Source organism: Dermochelys coriacea, chromosome 9, assembly GCF_009764565.3.
Source record: "Dermochelys coriacea isolate rDerCor1 chromosome 9, rDerCor1.pri.v4, whole genome shotgun sequence".
Lineage (NCBI taxonomy): Eukaryota > Metazoa > Chordata > Testudines > Dermochelyidae > Dermochelys > Dermochelys coriacea.
Genome location: NC_050076.1, coordinates 104,733,696 through 104,747,438, shown reverse-complemented (window position 1 = coordinate 104,747,438; position 13,743 = coordinate 104,733,696). Strand labels below are relative to the sequence as shown.

Sequence of the window (13,743 nt, the reverse complement as noted above, 5' to 3'; positions counted from 1 at the left end):
GGGGCCCGCTCCGCAGCGGCCTCCCCCGGGCCCGAGAGGGTTAACGGGGCAGACGGCTCCAGGGGGGCTGGTGCTCTCGCTCCGGCGGCAAGATCCGCTCCGCACTTTGCGGGCAGCCCCCAGGAGGGGACGGTGCCGTTCCTGATCCTGGGTTCCGCGCCGGGATTTCACCCCCCAAGAATGCATTGGGGGCAGCTGCGGAGGCAGCGTCCCTCACCGGGAGCTATGCTCCAGCTTGTTTGGGCTTCCTCCTCCGATCCGAAAATCCACCCCGCGTTTTCGGGTCGCCCTGCAGATCCCAGGGTCTGCCTCCGATCCCGGACACTGGAATCCGCTCCGGGTTTTTAGGGTTGCCCGCTGAAAGGGAGTCTCGCGAGCCCAAGCCCCACCGCAGCCAATAGGGAACCGCCCCCCTCCCGCCGCAGCCAATGGGGAGTCGCCCCCGCCCCCCCTCGGGCTGTAGCGCGCTGAGGGCTCGGAGCGGCGCCTCCATTTAAAGGGGCCGCGACCCGAATCCGGGCTCCGGGCAGTGCGGGCGGCGCGGCGAGCCAGGTACGAGCCGCGGCCGAGCTGGGGGCGGGTCCTCATTGGCTGCGATGATTAGCGCGGCCTGGGGGGCGGCGCGGTCTCGGATAAGGAGGGGGCGGCGGCTCCAGGCTTCGCCCGCGGGGCGCCTTATGCCTCCGCTCCCGGGTGGGGGCGGGGCTGGGGTACCCGTGGGGAGAGGGGCAGGGCCCTTGGGGGGAGCAGGGCGCGCGCTGGCCCTCGTCCCCTTTCCGCGCGGGGCGGAGGGAGCGCGCACCGACCCTCCCCCCCGCGCCCTTTCCGCGCAGGGGCCGCGCACCGACCCCGCCCCCTTTCCGCGCAGGGGGAGGGGGCGCGCACCGACCCCGCCCCCTTTTCCGCGCGGGGGGGAGGGAACATATATGTGCAGAGCCGCTATGGGGGAGGGGGAACAGGGTTGGGAGTGCAGGGGTGGGCGCCCCTGTCCTGGGGAAGTGGGAGAGAAGATAGACCCCTACCATGGGGAGAGGGTGGAGCAGGTGAGGATCTGTCTCTGGGATTGTTTCTGTCTGTGCTGGTGGCAGGTGGCCGCAGCTCCGTGTTGATGCCTGCCAGCACATGGGGCACTTTGGGTCCCTTGCCCAGAATTTCAGTCCAGTGCTTCCTCTGGGTCTCCAGGAAATACCATGCGTCTCTTCTACCCCCATATCCAGACATAATCATTAGAAGCCCTGCAAGCCTCTGGTTAGCCTAGCTAAGATGGTGCGTTGCCCATGGCTGGCGCTACAGTGCTTGATTGCAGGTTGTGCTTTGGCCTTGGGGGCTCCTTGTTTCCCTCAGATGTCAAATGGGATCGGAACATTTATATCTATTGAGCTTGTTTTCCCAATACCTTTTTTCACATCTGAATCAAGCGGGGCTTTTTCCAGAGCCCTTTCCCTTCCTCTTCGCTACCTGGTTTGCATGCCCTTTGGGAAGAGAATTTATCTGCAGAGTGTGCTTGGCTCTCCACACACGAGAATAAAACATTGCATTTGAAGGTGCCTAAAAACACTGTTGCTGATGCAGGAGTCACACTAGACTCCAGCTCCCTCTTCCTGAGCTATGTTGTGGGCCCTGGAGTGGGAAAAAGCAGGAGATGCCTTTGTGTCCCTAAAGCAACAGCTCTACCAAGAGGGTGTGCCTGGGGGAGGGGGAATGGGGTGGGGCAGGGCAAAGTGCTGCCTGGAGGTTGCTGTGGGATTGGTTGTAGTGGGACACATGCTGGTGGTGCCTGCAGAATGTGCTTGTATGGGTGGGCTGTGGCTGTTGATGGGAGGGAGTGTGGCTCTATGGGGTATTGTTCCGTGGGGTGGATGTATGGTTCTACCTGCCATGTGGGCTTGTTCACGGTAAGGGTTGAGATGTGGCTCTGGCCTGCAGGGAGTGGTCTTGGGGTATGGGGGATGGTGCATGGCTCTGGGATGCAGGGTGGGGATGAGCCTCTCAACTAAGTGAGAAGGAGCCATTATTTGAGTTACTCTTCTGTCCCAGTAGAAGTTTCCTCTCATTTCCTGATGTGCTGTTCCAGCTTTGGTTCTAGACTGCAAGTCACTTGGCTTCTTCCTTGTAAACTGTGCTGCCATTCCCTCAAACTGCCTCCCAAATTCAAAGCTCCTGTTTAGAGCATGACTTTGTCATCAGCTCCATCCTAGCTTCATTTCTCATCTTGAAAGGGACAGTAGCACATTTGCCCTCTGTGGTTGATGGAGCAAAACCACCCCATGGCTCCAGCCATGTCTCTTGCCCATTCACAAGCCAGGCCCCATTCCAAGTTCCCTTTGAGCCTACAGTCATTTCCAGTCATTTCTGCTCCCTCCCCCCCCGGCTGCTGAGGGTAGGGGTGCAGTGTAACAATCTCACCCAAACAGCTGGTCACTCCAGACTCCCAATAAAAATCTGGTATCTGGGACAAAGGATCAAAGTTAGGTATTATAGCTTTAAATTGGGTGGGTGGGAGAGAAGCCTAAGATTGTGTCTAGGCTGCAGACTTCTGCTGGCAGAGCTATGAGTTTGGGCTGTGAAGTGGTGTGATCCCTGACTGATACAGTTGTGCTGGCAGCAGCCTGTCGGGTAGACACAGTGGCAAAACTGAGCTTTTACTAGTCTAGCTTGTTTTGCTCAGGGTTAGAGAGTATAGTTGAGTTCACACGAGGAGTGCTTTGCTGGTATAGATCTGGCCTAAGAGACACCACCCTCTACATCTTTCTCCTTCCCCAATGAAAAGTGTTCTTGGTTGATGGGCATGGACCCTACCAGCAGATTTCTGCGGCTATCCCATGGCCAGGGCTCAGGGGCCTCTCCAATTGCCCAGACTTTAGAAGGAGAAACCTAGGATTTACCAAAATGGGTGAAAACGCTGGTCTATCCAAACCAGCACCCTGCTTCTGCCAATTCCTGATGCTCTCAGGAAAGGCGAAAATTCCCTGTAATGTCCCAGGCCAATTGTAGACACCTACATGTGGGGAGAAAAATCCTTTTCTAAGAACCTTATCTCTGCTGGATTCTTACTGATGGGTCTTTGGTTCCTAGCTCAAGACTAGTTAGAACCCTCTCCTAGCTCTTCAGGTTTTGGAGCCCTATAACACAGCATGGCATCAGTGCCAGGCTGCTTACTGGCAGTTTTGTCTGTCATCTAAATGTCTCCAAATGTTCAACACCATGGCTAGTAAATGAATTTGCTTCAGAGAGGTTTCAGAGTAGCAGCCGTGTTAGTCTGTATTCGCAAAAAGAAAAGGAGGACTTGTGGCACCTTAGAGACTAACAAATTTATTTGAGCATAAGCTTTCGTGAGCTACAGCTCACTTCATCGGATGCATTCAGTGGAAAATACAAATATATTTTCCACCGAATGCATCCGATGAAGTGAGCTGTAGCTCACGAAAGCTTATGCTCAAATAAATTTGTTAGTCTCTAAAGTGCCACAAGTCCTCCTTTTCTTTTTGCTTCAGAGACTGCACCTCATCAAACCAGCACTCCAGCTCTTCCCCACGTCTCAGCTATAATCATCTGGTGATGGTTTGTGTCTGCAACTGCTTTCCAGGCAGCTGTGGTCATCTGTGGGAAGTTTTGAGGCCATTGCCTTGGCATGCTGGTGCATGTTTTGGCAATTTCCTTGGCATTCAGAAACCACTATTCTTTGGCCTTTTCCAGGGCTCCAATACCTGTTTTTGTCTTTTGGCTGGTGTCTTGACACTGAGCATCATTCACCTCAGCATCTCTCTTAGTTGATGCTTGTTCTTCACTCAGTGCTCCCAGAGTCCTGTTTTTGTTTATGGTATTGTTTTGGCAGATGTCTTTTCATGGCAGGTTTTTGGTCTGCGAAGAAAGGCTTGTGTAGTGTTTGTTTTACAGGTGAGGTTCTGGGTAGAAGCAGTGGCTCTTGGAGTGGGAGCTGTACAAGCAGCAGGAGAGTTCGCTTTCTGCCTTGGTCTCTGACTGGGGTCAATTCTTGAGACAGAATTGCTCCATGGGAACTAGGGATTGAAATTGGGCTGAGATTCCTGAAAAAATGGATAATCTGCATTTGTGTTCTGGGGCTGGTGTAGGTGTGCAAATAAAATGAGTTGCACTTAGAATACACCCAGATTCCATATGGTTCGCTTCTCCACTTGGAAGCTAATGGGCAAAGCCCAAATATCTGCCATCACTTGGCAAAGAGGTGACACAGATATCAGCCGTTGGTGTCGGAAGAAGGGAAAACGAGGAAGGAGGCTGCTCTTCTGCTCCAAAATCTGTCACAAGCTGCTGAGCATGCTGATATTGTCTGCCTCAGTTTACCACTAGTGCCGAAGTGTTGGACACATCAACGGATGTACCTGAGTGGTGAAGAGGTGTGAGGAGTACCTTCAAGCCCTCTGAGGCATCCCAGAGTGGCCCTGTAAGTTGGGCTTTCTGACACACCCTGTCAAAGCCACAACTCTGGACAGCTCTGCCTTAAGGCTTCTGGATTTCACCCTCCTGCATTCTCTTGGTTGAAGCAGGGAGGGGGATAAAGTTTCTGGGTATATTCTGGGCAACCTAGCTTGATTAATCCTGCTCTTGTGAAACTGTCCTGAAGCCTACAATACCGACTTCAGGGCATCCTGTTGCTCTCTGTTGGCAGGTGTACAATCTTGTGATGAATCGGAGTAACTACTGCACCAAGGCTGAGGCTTGCACCCAAAGAATTTGGTGCTCCCGGTGCAAGAAACTCTGGTCTTGGTGCTGGTGTCCCTAGCACTGATAGTTGTGGCAAAGCCAGTGATGGTGTTTTCCAGAGCACTTGGGATGACCCACATTGTGTAGACAATTCTAGCTGCATGTGTGGGGGCAGGCTTGAATGATCATGGCGAGGGTGGCTGCTATTTAGACTCGTACAAACTAGAAGGCTGGTACAGATTCAAAGGCCAGGAGTGGACCATTGTGCTAGTCTAATCTGACCTCCTACGTAACTCAGGCAAGAGACCTCACCCAGTGATTCCTGCATTGAGTCCAATAACTTAAGACCCTGAATGGGGATGTAAAGATAGAAAATGATGGAGAATCTCTGTGGTCCCAATGGTTAGTTACCAGTGCTGTTAGAAATGTGTGCCTCATTTACAGTTTGAATTTGTCCAACTTCAGCTTCTAGCCATTGGATCTTGTTCTGCCTTGTCTACTAGATGAAAGAGCCATCTGCTATCAGAAATTTCCCCATGTAAATATTTCTAGACTGTGATAAAGTTACTTCTTAACTTAATTTTCAGTAAACTAAATAGATGGCGCTCCTTATGTCTCTCACTGGAAGGCAAGCTTTCCAAACCTTGACTGCTTCTTATGGCTCTTCCTTGAATCCTCTTGTTTTTCAATGTCCTTTTAAAAGTGTAAACACTAGAATTGGACCCTATATTCCAGCAATAATCTCATCAGTGCCATATACATAGGGAATCCCATTCCCTCCTCCTGCTCTCCCAGTTTCTATATCTGTCAAAGGCTACGTTCCCCAGTTGCACCCTTGAAGTGGGGAAGGGCATTTCACTTACCTCCTATATCGTTACCTCCTTACTTGGAATCCCCTTCGGGATGTCCCTTCATCTGTGCTTTTTGAGTCTGCTCCCTTCGGTGGGTACAGAGCAGTCAAATGAAAAAGAAAATATTTCCATGGCCCTTGGGGCTTCATGCCATTAAGTGGAAGTCAGTCATTCAGATCCCCAAAGAAAGTCTTGGCCCCTATATCTAAAGCCAAGGCTTAGTTCCAGGGGTTCCAACAAAGGCTGGATTTCTTTTCTGTCTTCTTTCTCCAAAGGCTAGGCCAGGCTGCATGCTCAAACTTTTCCTTCAGTAAGTAACCTAAGGCCTTGGGCTCGGAGCCCTGTGCGCCAGGTCGGCTTGTTTCAGACTGGTGCCTCAGCTGGCCTGGATTCCTCCCTTTTAAGGGCCAACCCCTTGCCCTGACAAGCCTCAAAGGCTTGTCAAATTGGACCTGGTTATGACCAAAGGAGTTCTGTAATACCACTTTGCCTGATGGCGGTGGGGAGTCACATTACCACAACAACCAAGAATGGCATTATCCATCTTAGCTGCAGCATTGCAATGGAGGCTTATGTTCAGTTGATTATCTACAACATCCTTTGCAGAGGCTCAGCTTTCCCGGATACAGGCCCCATCTTGTAAGTGTAACCTACACTTTTTTGTTCCTGGATGTCGGCCCTTGCATTTGGTTGTATTACAATGCATGGAGTTTGATTGTACCCAACTTACCAAGTGATCTGTATTTCTCTGTAACCGTGATCTTGTCCACCTCATACTACTCCATCAACCTTAATGGCCTCTGCTAACTTTATCAGCAGTAATAATTGAGCTATAACTATTTAAACCAAGGGGATTAGCTCAGATCTGCAAGGCTGACCACACACACCACAGTTCCCTAGTGCTCTTGGTGGCAGATAGGAAGGAACTGATGTGTTTGGTGGCTGTGCTTCCTTGATATAAGTTATGAAATTGAATGTCAATGTCACTATGGTCGTGCAGCCCCAGCGGACAGCCCCTCAGGCAAGGGGGTGCCAATCTTACAAGTGTGAAATCAGAGTTGACTCATGAAAAACAAAAGTTACTGGTAAGTAATGTCCTTACATTTTCCAGATCCTTGATAAAAATATTGAATAGCATTTGGCTGAGAACCAGTCTCTCACAACAGTCATTCACTAATAGAGCTAAAAATGTTAATGGAGAATCATTTGTTAGCCAGATTTTAATACACATATTATGTGCCATGTTAACGTTGTATAGTGCTAATTTTTTAATCAGAATGTTGTGTGGTACTAAGTCAAATGCCTTACAGAACTCCAAGGGTGTTATGTCCACCCAATTACTCTTATCAATCAAACTTGTAATCGTCTCAAAAAATAATATCCAGTTTGTTTGACAAGACCTATTATCTAAAGTCATGTTGTCTGGGCATTAATTATATTATCATCCTGTAATTTGTTATTGATTGAGTCAATTATCAGCTGTTCCATTATTTTGCTTCAGATCCGTGACCTGCTTGCCCTTTTTAAATATTGCACAAGATAAGCTTTTTTCCAGTCCTCTGGAAAATTCCCATTATTTAAAGATTTACTAAAAATTAACATTACTGGTCTAGAGAGTTCCTTGGACAATTCATTTAAAACTCTTGGGTGCAGGTTACCTGGACTTGCTGATTTAAAAATGTTGAACTTCAGTAGAAGTTGTTGTTTAACATTGTCATTATTCTAGATAGGTTTCAGAGTAGCAGCCGTGTTAGTCTGTATTCGCAAAAAGAAAAGGAGTACTTGTGGCACCTTAGAGACTAGCAAATTTATTAGAGCATAAGCTTTCGTGAGCTACAGCTCACTTCATCGGATGCATTTGGTGGAAAAAACAGAGGAGAGATTTATATACACACACACAGAGAACATGAAACAATGGGTTTATCATACACACTGTAAGGAGAGTGATCACTTAAGATAAGCCATCACCCACAGCAGGGGGGGGAAAGGAGGAAAACCTTCCATGGTGACAAGCAGGTAGGCTAATTCCAGCAGTTAACAAGAATATCAGAGGAACAGTGGGGGGTGGGGTGGGGGGGAGAAATACCATGGGGAAATAGTTTTACTTTGTGTAATGACTCATCCACTCCGAGTCTCTATTCAAGCCTAAGTTAATTGTATCCAGTTTGCAAATTAATTCCAATTCAGCAGTCTCTCATTGGAGTCTGTTTTTGAAGCTTTTTTGTTGAAGTATAGCCACTCTTAGGTCTGTGATCGAGTGACCAGAGAGATTGAAGTGTTCTCCAACTGGTTTTTGAATGTTATAATTCTTGACGTCTGATTTGTGTCCATTCATTCTTTTACGTAGAGACTGTCCAGTTTGGCCAATGTACATGGCAGAGGGGCATTGCTGGCACATGATGGCATATATCACATTGGTAGATGCGCAGGTGAACGAGCCTCTGATAGTGTGGCTGATGTGATTAGGCCCTATGATGGTATCCCCTGAATAGATATGTGGACAGAGTTGGCAACGGGCTTTGTTGCAAGGATAGGTTCCTGGGTTAGTGGTTCTGTTGTGTGGTGTGTGGTTGCTGGTGAGTATTTGCTTCAGATTGGGGGGCTGTCTGTAAGCAAGGACTGGTCTGTCTCCCAAGATCTGTGAGAGTGATGGCTCGTCCTTCAGGATAGGTTGTAGATCCTTGATGATGCGTTGGAGAGGTTTTAGTTGGGGGCTGAAGGTGATGGCTAGTGGCGTTCTGTTGTTTTCTTTGTTGGGCCTGTCCTGTAGTAGGTGACTTCTGGGTACTCTTCTGGCTCTGTCAATCTGTTTCTTCACTTCAGCAGGTGGGTATTGTAGTTGTAGGAATGCATGATAGAGATCTTGTAGGTGTTTGTCTCTGTCTGAGGGGTTGGAGCAAATGCGGTTATATCGTAGCGCTTGGCTGTAGACAATGGATCGAGTGGTATGATCTGGATGAAAGCTAGAGGCATGTAGGTAGGAATAGCGGTCAGTAGGTTTCCGATATAGGGTGGTGTTTATGTGACCATCGTTTATTAGCACCGTAGTGTCCAGGAAGTGGATCTCTTGTGTGGACTGGTCCAGGCTGAGGTTGATGGTGGGATGGAAATTGTTGAAATTATTCTAGATACTTTCTGATAGTCAAAAAGATGAGAAATTTTCAGCACAGCCTGGATCTTGGGAATCTGAATCAGTATCTAGATCAGCAAAAGAAAAGTTTAAGATGGTTACCCTAGGAGCCATCGTGTGTGCTAGAGAAAGTCAGCTGCTTGAATGCCCTGAACCTTGCTGACACTTGTGTGCACAAAGGGAGATTAATTGGTTGTAGGGAAACAGCATTATCTGCACTTTTGGGCTGGCATCGGCACTGTATGTTTTCATTAAATGCTTGGTAGTTGTGGTCTCTGTGAGTAGCCCCAACATTCCCCTGCTATGACAATTAACTGATTAAGGACACTGCTCTGGACGCTGTCAAAGATCAGCGTGTAATCCCATGGGGTTCTTAGGGTACTTTTATCAAAAAGCTTAATGACCAAAGTTCCAACTTGCACCAGAATACAATTGTCATATTCAGGAGCTCTGTTAGATACATCTCAGCTCAAAGCTTTCTTGCCCAGGATGGGATCCAACAGCTAATTCGCTTGGCAGAAAGGGTAATGAAAAGTCAGCAGATGCCAGTGCCGGCCATGACGGTCATGAATGTTCTGTCTGGCGGCCACAGCTGTATTTGTAGTTCCCATGACACAAGCTGCACGTGCGGCATCCTCAGCAGACCCTGGGATCCCACTGGAAATAAGCAGCACAAGGGCTTCCTCTTCATATCTGAGTAACAGATAGGAGGTGTTGAGACATCCAATCTAAACTGCAGCTGAGGGACTACCCCTTCATTGAACTTTCTCTCCTCAGGGACAGCAGTTGCACAAAATGTTCTGGAGATGAAGGTGTCCTATCCTAATGCCAAAGACCTTCAGTGATCTTGTATCCCCAGTGATGGTCTGGATTCAAATGGGTATCAGGCTGCCATGCTTTCCATGATCAGGCCAGGAGGTACTGGGCAGCCCTGTAGGTTTGGGAGCAAGCTGTGTCCCTCCCATTTTTTGTCAGCAGGCACTTGGCAGGGAACATAATGGTCACACTGGGTCAGACTAATGGTCCATCTAGCCCAGTATCCTGTCTCTGACAGTGGCCATTGCCAGATGTCTCAGAGGGAATGAACAGAACAGGGCAATTTTGAGTGATCCTCCTGTCATCCAGCTTTTGGCAGTTGGAGGTTTAGGTTTACCCAGAGCATGGGGTTGCATGCCTGACCATTGTGGCTAATAGCCATTGATGGACCTATCCTCCATGAACTTGTCTAATTTGTTTTTAAATCCCGTCATGCTTTCAGCCTTCACAACATCCCATGGCAGTGAGTTCCATACGTTGACTGTGCTTTGTGTGAAGAAGTATTTCCTTTTGATTTTGTGTTTTTGTTTTTTTTTTTTAACCTTCTGCCTATTTCATTTGGGTGATCCCTAGTTCTTGTATGTTGTGGTATTGTAGTTGTGTTGGTACTAGGATATTAGAGAGACAAGGTGGATAGGGTAATATCTTTTACTGGACCAACTGCTGTTGGTGAGAGAGACAAGTTTTTGAGCCTACACAGAGCTTCTCTTCAGGTCGAAAGCTTGTCTCTCTCACCAACAGAAGTGGGTACAATAAAATATATTACACCTCACCCACCTTGTCTCCCTAGTTCTTGTATTTATGTGAAGGGGCAAATAACACTTCCTTTTTCACTTTCTCCACACCGTTCGTGATTTTATAGACCTCTGTCATATCCCTCCATAATCATCACTTTTCTAAACTGAACAGTTCCAGTCTCTTTAATCTCTCTTTGTGTAGAAGTTGTTGCATACCCTTAATCATTTTCATTGCCCTTCTCTGTACCTTTTCCAATTCTAATACATCTTTTTTGAGATGGGGCTACCGAAAGTGCATGCAGTATTCAAGATGTGGGTGTACCATAGATTTATATAATGGCATTCTGATATTTTCTGTTTTCTTATCTATCCCTTTCCTAATGGTTCCTAGTGTTCTGGTCTCTTTTTTGACTGTCATTGCATTTTGAGCAGATGTTTTCAGGGAGCTATCCACAATGATTCCAGGATCTCTTGCTTGAGTGGTAACAGCTAATTTAGACCCCATCATTTTGTATGTATAGTTAGGATTATTTTTTTTCCAGTGTGCAGTACTTTGCATTTATCAACACTGAATGTCATCTGCCATGATGTCACCCAGTTTTGTGAGATCCCTTTTGTAACTCTTCACAGTCTGCTTTGGACTTAACTCTTGAGTAACTTTTTTATCGTCTGCAAACGTTGCCACCTCACTGTTTACCCCCTTTTCCAAATCACTTATGAATATGTTGAACAGCATTGGTTCTAGTACAGATCTTTGGGGGAACCTCCCTATTTACCTCTCTCTATTGTGAAAACTGACCATTTATCCCTACCCTTGTTTCCTGTCTTTTAACCAGTTACTGACCCATGAGAGGACTTTCCCTCTTATCCCATGACTGCTTACTATGCTTAACAGCCTTTGGTGAGGGACTTTGTCACAGGCTTTCTGAAAGTCCAAGTACACTGTATGCACTGGGTCACCCTTATGCATATGCTTGTTGACCCTCTCAAAGAATTCTAATAGATTGGTGAAGCATGATTTCCCTTTAAAAAAGCCGAGTTGACTCTTCCCCAACATATTGTGTTCATCTATGTGTCTGATAATTCTGTTCTTTACTATAGTTTCAACCAATTTGCATGATATTGAAGTTAGGATTACTGGCCTGTAATTGCCAGGATCACCTCTGGAGCCTTTAAAAAAAAAAAAATCATTACATTAGCTATCCTCTAGTCATCAGGTAAAGAGGCTGATTTAAGAGAGAAGTTACATACCATAGTTAGTAGTTCTGCAGTTTTATATTTTAGTTCCTTCAGAACTTCAGGGTGAATACCATCTGGTCCTGATGACTTATTACTCTTTAATTTATCAATTTGTTCTTAAACCTCCTCTAGTGACACTTGAGTCTGGGACAGTGGATCAGATTGGTCACCTAAAAAGTATGGCTGGAGATATACTCCCCCAGTAATGTCTGCAATGAAGACTGATGCAAAGAATTAATTTAGCTTCTCCGCAACTGCCTTGTCTTTCTTGAGCACTCCTTTAGCACCTCAGTAGTCTAGTGGCCCCAACGATTGTTTGGCAGCCTTCCTGCTTCTGATGTACAAATAAATACATAAATAAATAAATAAATAAAATGCTGTTTCTCTGTTATTAGCTGCCATTAGATAGTTACTCTTCAAATTCTTTCTTGGCCTGCCAGCCTTATACTTTTACACTTGACTTCCCAGAGTTTATGCTCCTTTCTGTTTTTCTCAGTAGCATTAGACTTCTGATTTTTAAAGGATGCCTTTTTGCCTCTAAGTGCCTCTTTTACTCTGCTGTTTTAGTCATGGTGGCACTTTTTTGGTCATCTTACTGGGGTTTTTTTATTTGCTTGTTTTTAATTTGGATACACATTTAGTTTGAGCTTCCGCTATGATGCATTTAAATAGTCTCCATGCAGTTGGTAAGCCTTTCCTTTTTGCGATTCTTCCGTTTAATTTCTGCTCGGCTAGCTTCCTAACTTTTGTGTATTTCCCCCTTTGAAGTTAAATGCGACTGTGGTGGGTTTCTTTGGGCATTTCCTCCTCACAAGCATGTAAATTTAGTTACATTATGGTCGCTATTACCGGGCAGTTCAGAGTTGAACACCAGAGTTACGAACTGACCCACCAACCACACACCTCATTTGGAACCATAAATATGCAATCAGGCAGCAGCAGAGACCAAAAAGAAGGCAAGGACAGTACTGTGTTAAATATAAACTACTACTAAAAAAAAAAAAAAAAAAAGGAAAGTTTAAAAAATATATATATTTGACGATGTAAGGAAACAGTTTCTGTGCTTGTTTCATGTACATTAAGATTGTTAAAAGCTGCATTTTTCTTCTACATAGTAAATTTTCAAAGCTGGATTAAGTCAATTGTCAGTTGTAAACTTCTGAAAGAACATTCATAATGTTTTGTTCCGAGTTATGAACATTTCAGAGTTATGAACAACCTCCATTCCTGAGATGTTCGTAACTCTGAGGTTCTGCTATATATTCACCTCTTGGACCAGATCCTTTGTTCCACCAAAGACTGAAGGAAGGAAGATGTGATTGCAGACAGATCTGTGGTAGATCCTCGTGAGTGGCCTGTGGATTAGATCTCCCCCATGGGAGGGGTACCAAAGGTAGATCACTTCAGCACTCCCATGAATAATAATCCTCTAGTGTCCTGCTCATGGCACTAAGAAAATCCCACATTATAGAGGGACGCCTCCTGGGCAGCCCTATGAAAGGAGACCTTCTGGCAAAGTCCAGGAGAGAGAGACGCTCAATGATTCCAAAAGCCCTCTGCCATCCCAGGTAAGTATGGTTCATTGCCCTGTTGCAGATAGCCAAAGCTGATCCTTGGGCTGGGAATCTGGCTTTCAGAGCATCGCTCAGAACCATCACAGGAGCATGGCTCCTGGCAAGGCAGAGATCTGTAGTCATGGAGTCTCTAAGCAGGCAACTTGTGGCCTCTTGAAAGCCACCTAGCCGAAAGACCGACAACTCCAAGTGGAAAAAATTTGCAGTGAGGTGCAAAGAGACCCCTTACTTTCCCCCATACATCTGCCTGAGTCCAACCTAAAGACTAACTCCATCCAGGTACACTGGGCAACTGTTTGAGCATCCCATGAACCTGTCCCAGTCAGGCACTGTCTGTAACTCCATATCAGCCTTATGCCGGGCTTATTGCTCTTCAAACCATCCACTAAAAAACCTTGTTTCAAGTGGTATCAGTGCAGTCCTGACAAAGCTAATGAAAGTAAACCATGAGTGACGTCATGCCCTGGTGGCTGGTGCACATTATCCAGGTTTTAGGAGGATACGGTGGTGCTCTGGGCTTAGAACCCTCTTTGTGGTGGTGGAGTTCCACTTCAGTAGCCTATTGGCCTGACATGTTTCTCTCGCCCACATGCTCACCCCAGTGAAGCCTTTTTCCAAATGCTTAAGTCCTTTAACTGTTCTTAGATAGTCTAACTACTTCTTTGTTCCTTTGGACACCAATACGCTGGGCAGTGTTGTTCACAGGAAGATAC

General features: G+C 46.6%; 1 protein-coding gene across 4 annotated transcripts in view; it reads left to right on the top strand.

Moving 5' to 3' along the window:
• Window positions 1–13,743, top strand: part of ZMYM3 (zinc finger MYM-type containing 3) — a 55,877-nt gene that overhangs the window by 215 nt on the left and 41,919 nt on the right. The window contains exon 1 of one of the 4 annotated variants that reach the window (XM_038416221.2): window positions 416–552. The exons of 1 other annotated variant lie outside the window; for it this stretch is intronic. The gene's annotated coding sequence lies outside the window, so the exon portion shown is untranslated. Of the gene's footprint in view, window positions 1–415; window positions 553–1,115; window positions 1,267–13,743 lie in introns of those variants that run through there. 2 more of the 4 variants (XM_038416217.2, XM_043492852.1) reach the window with 2 other exon arrangements.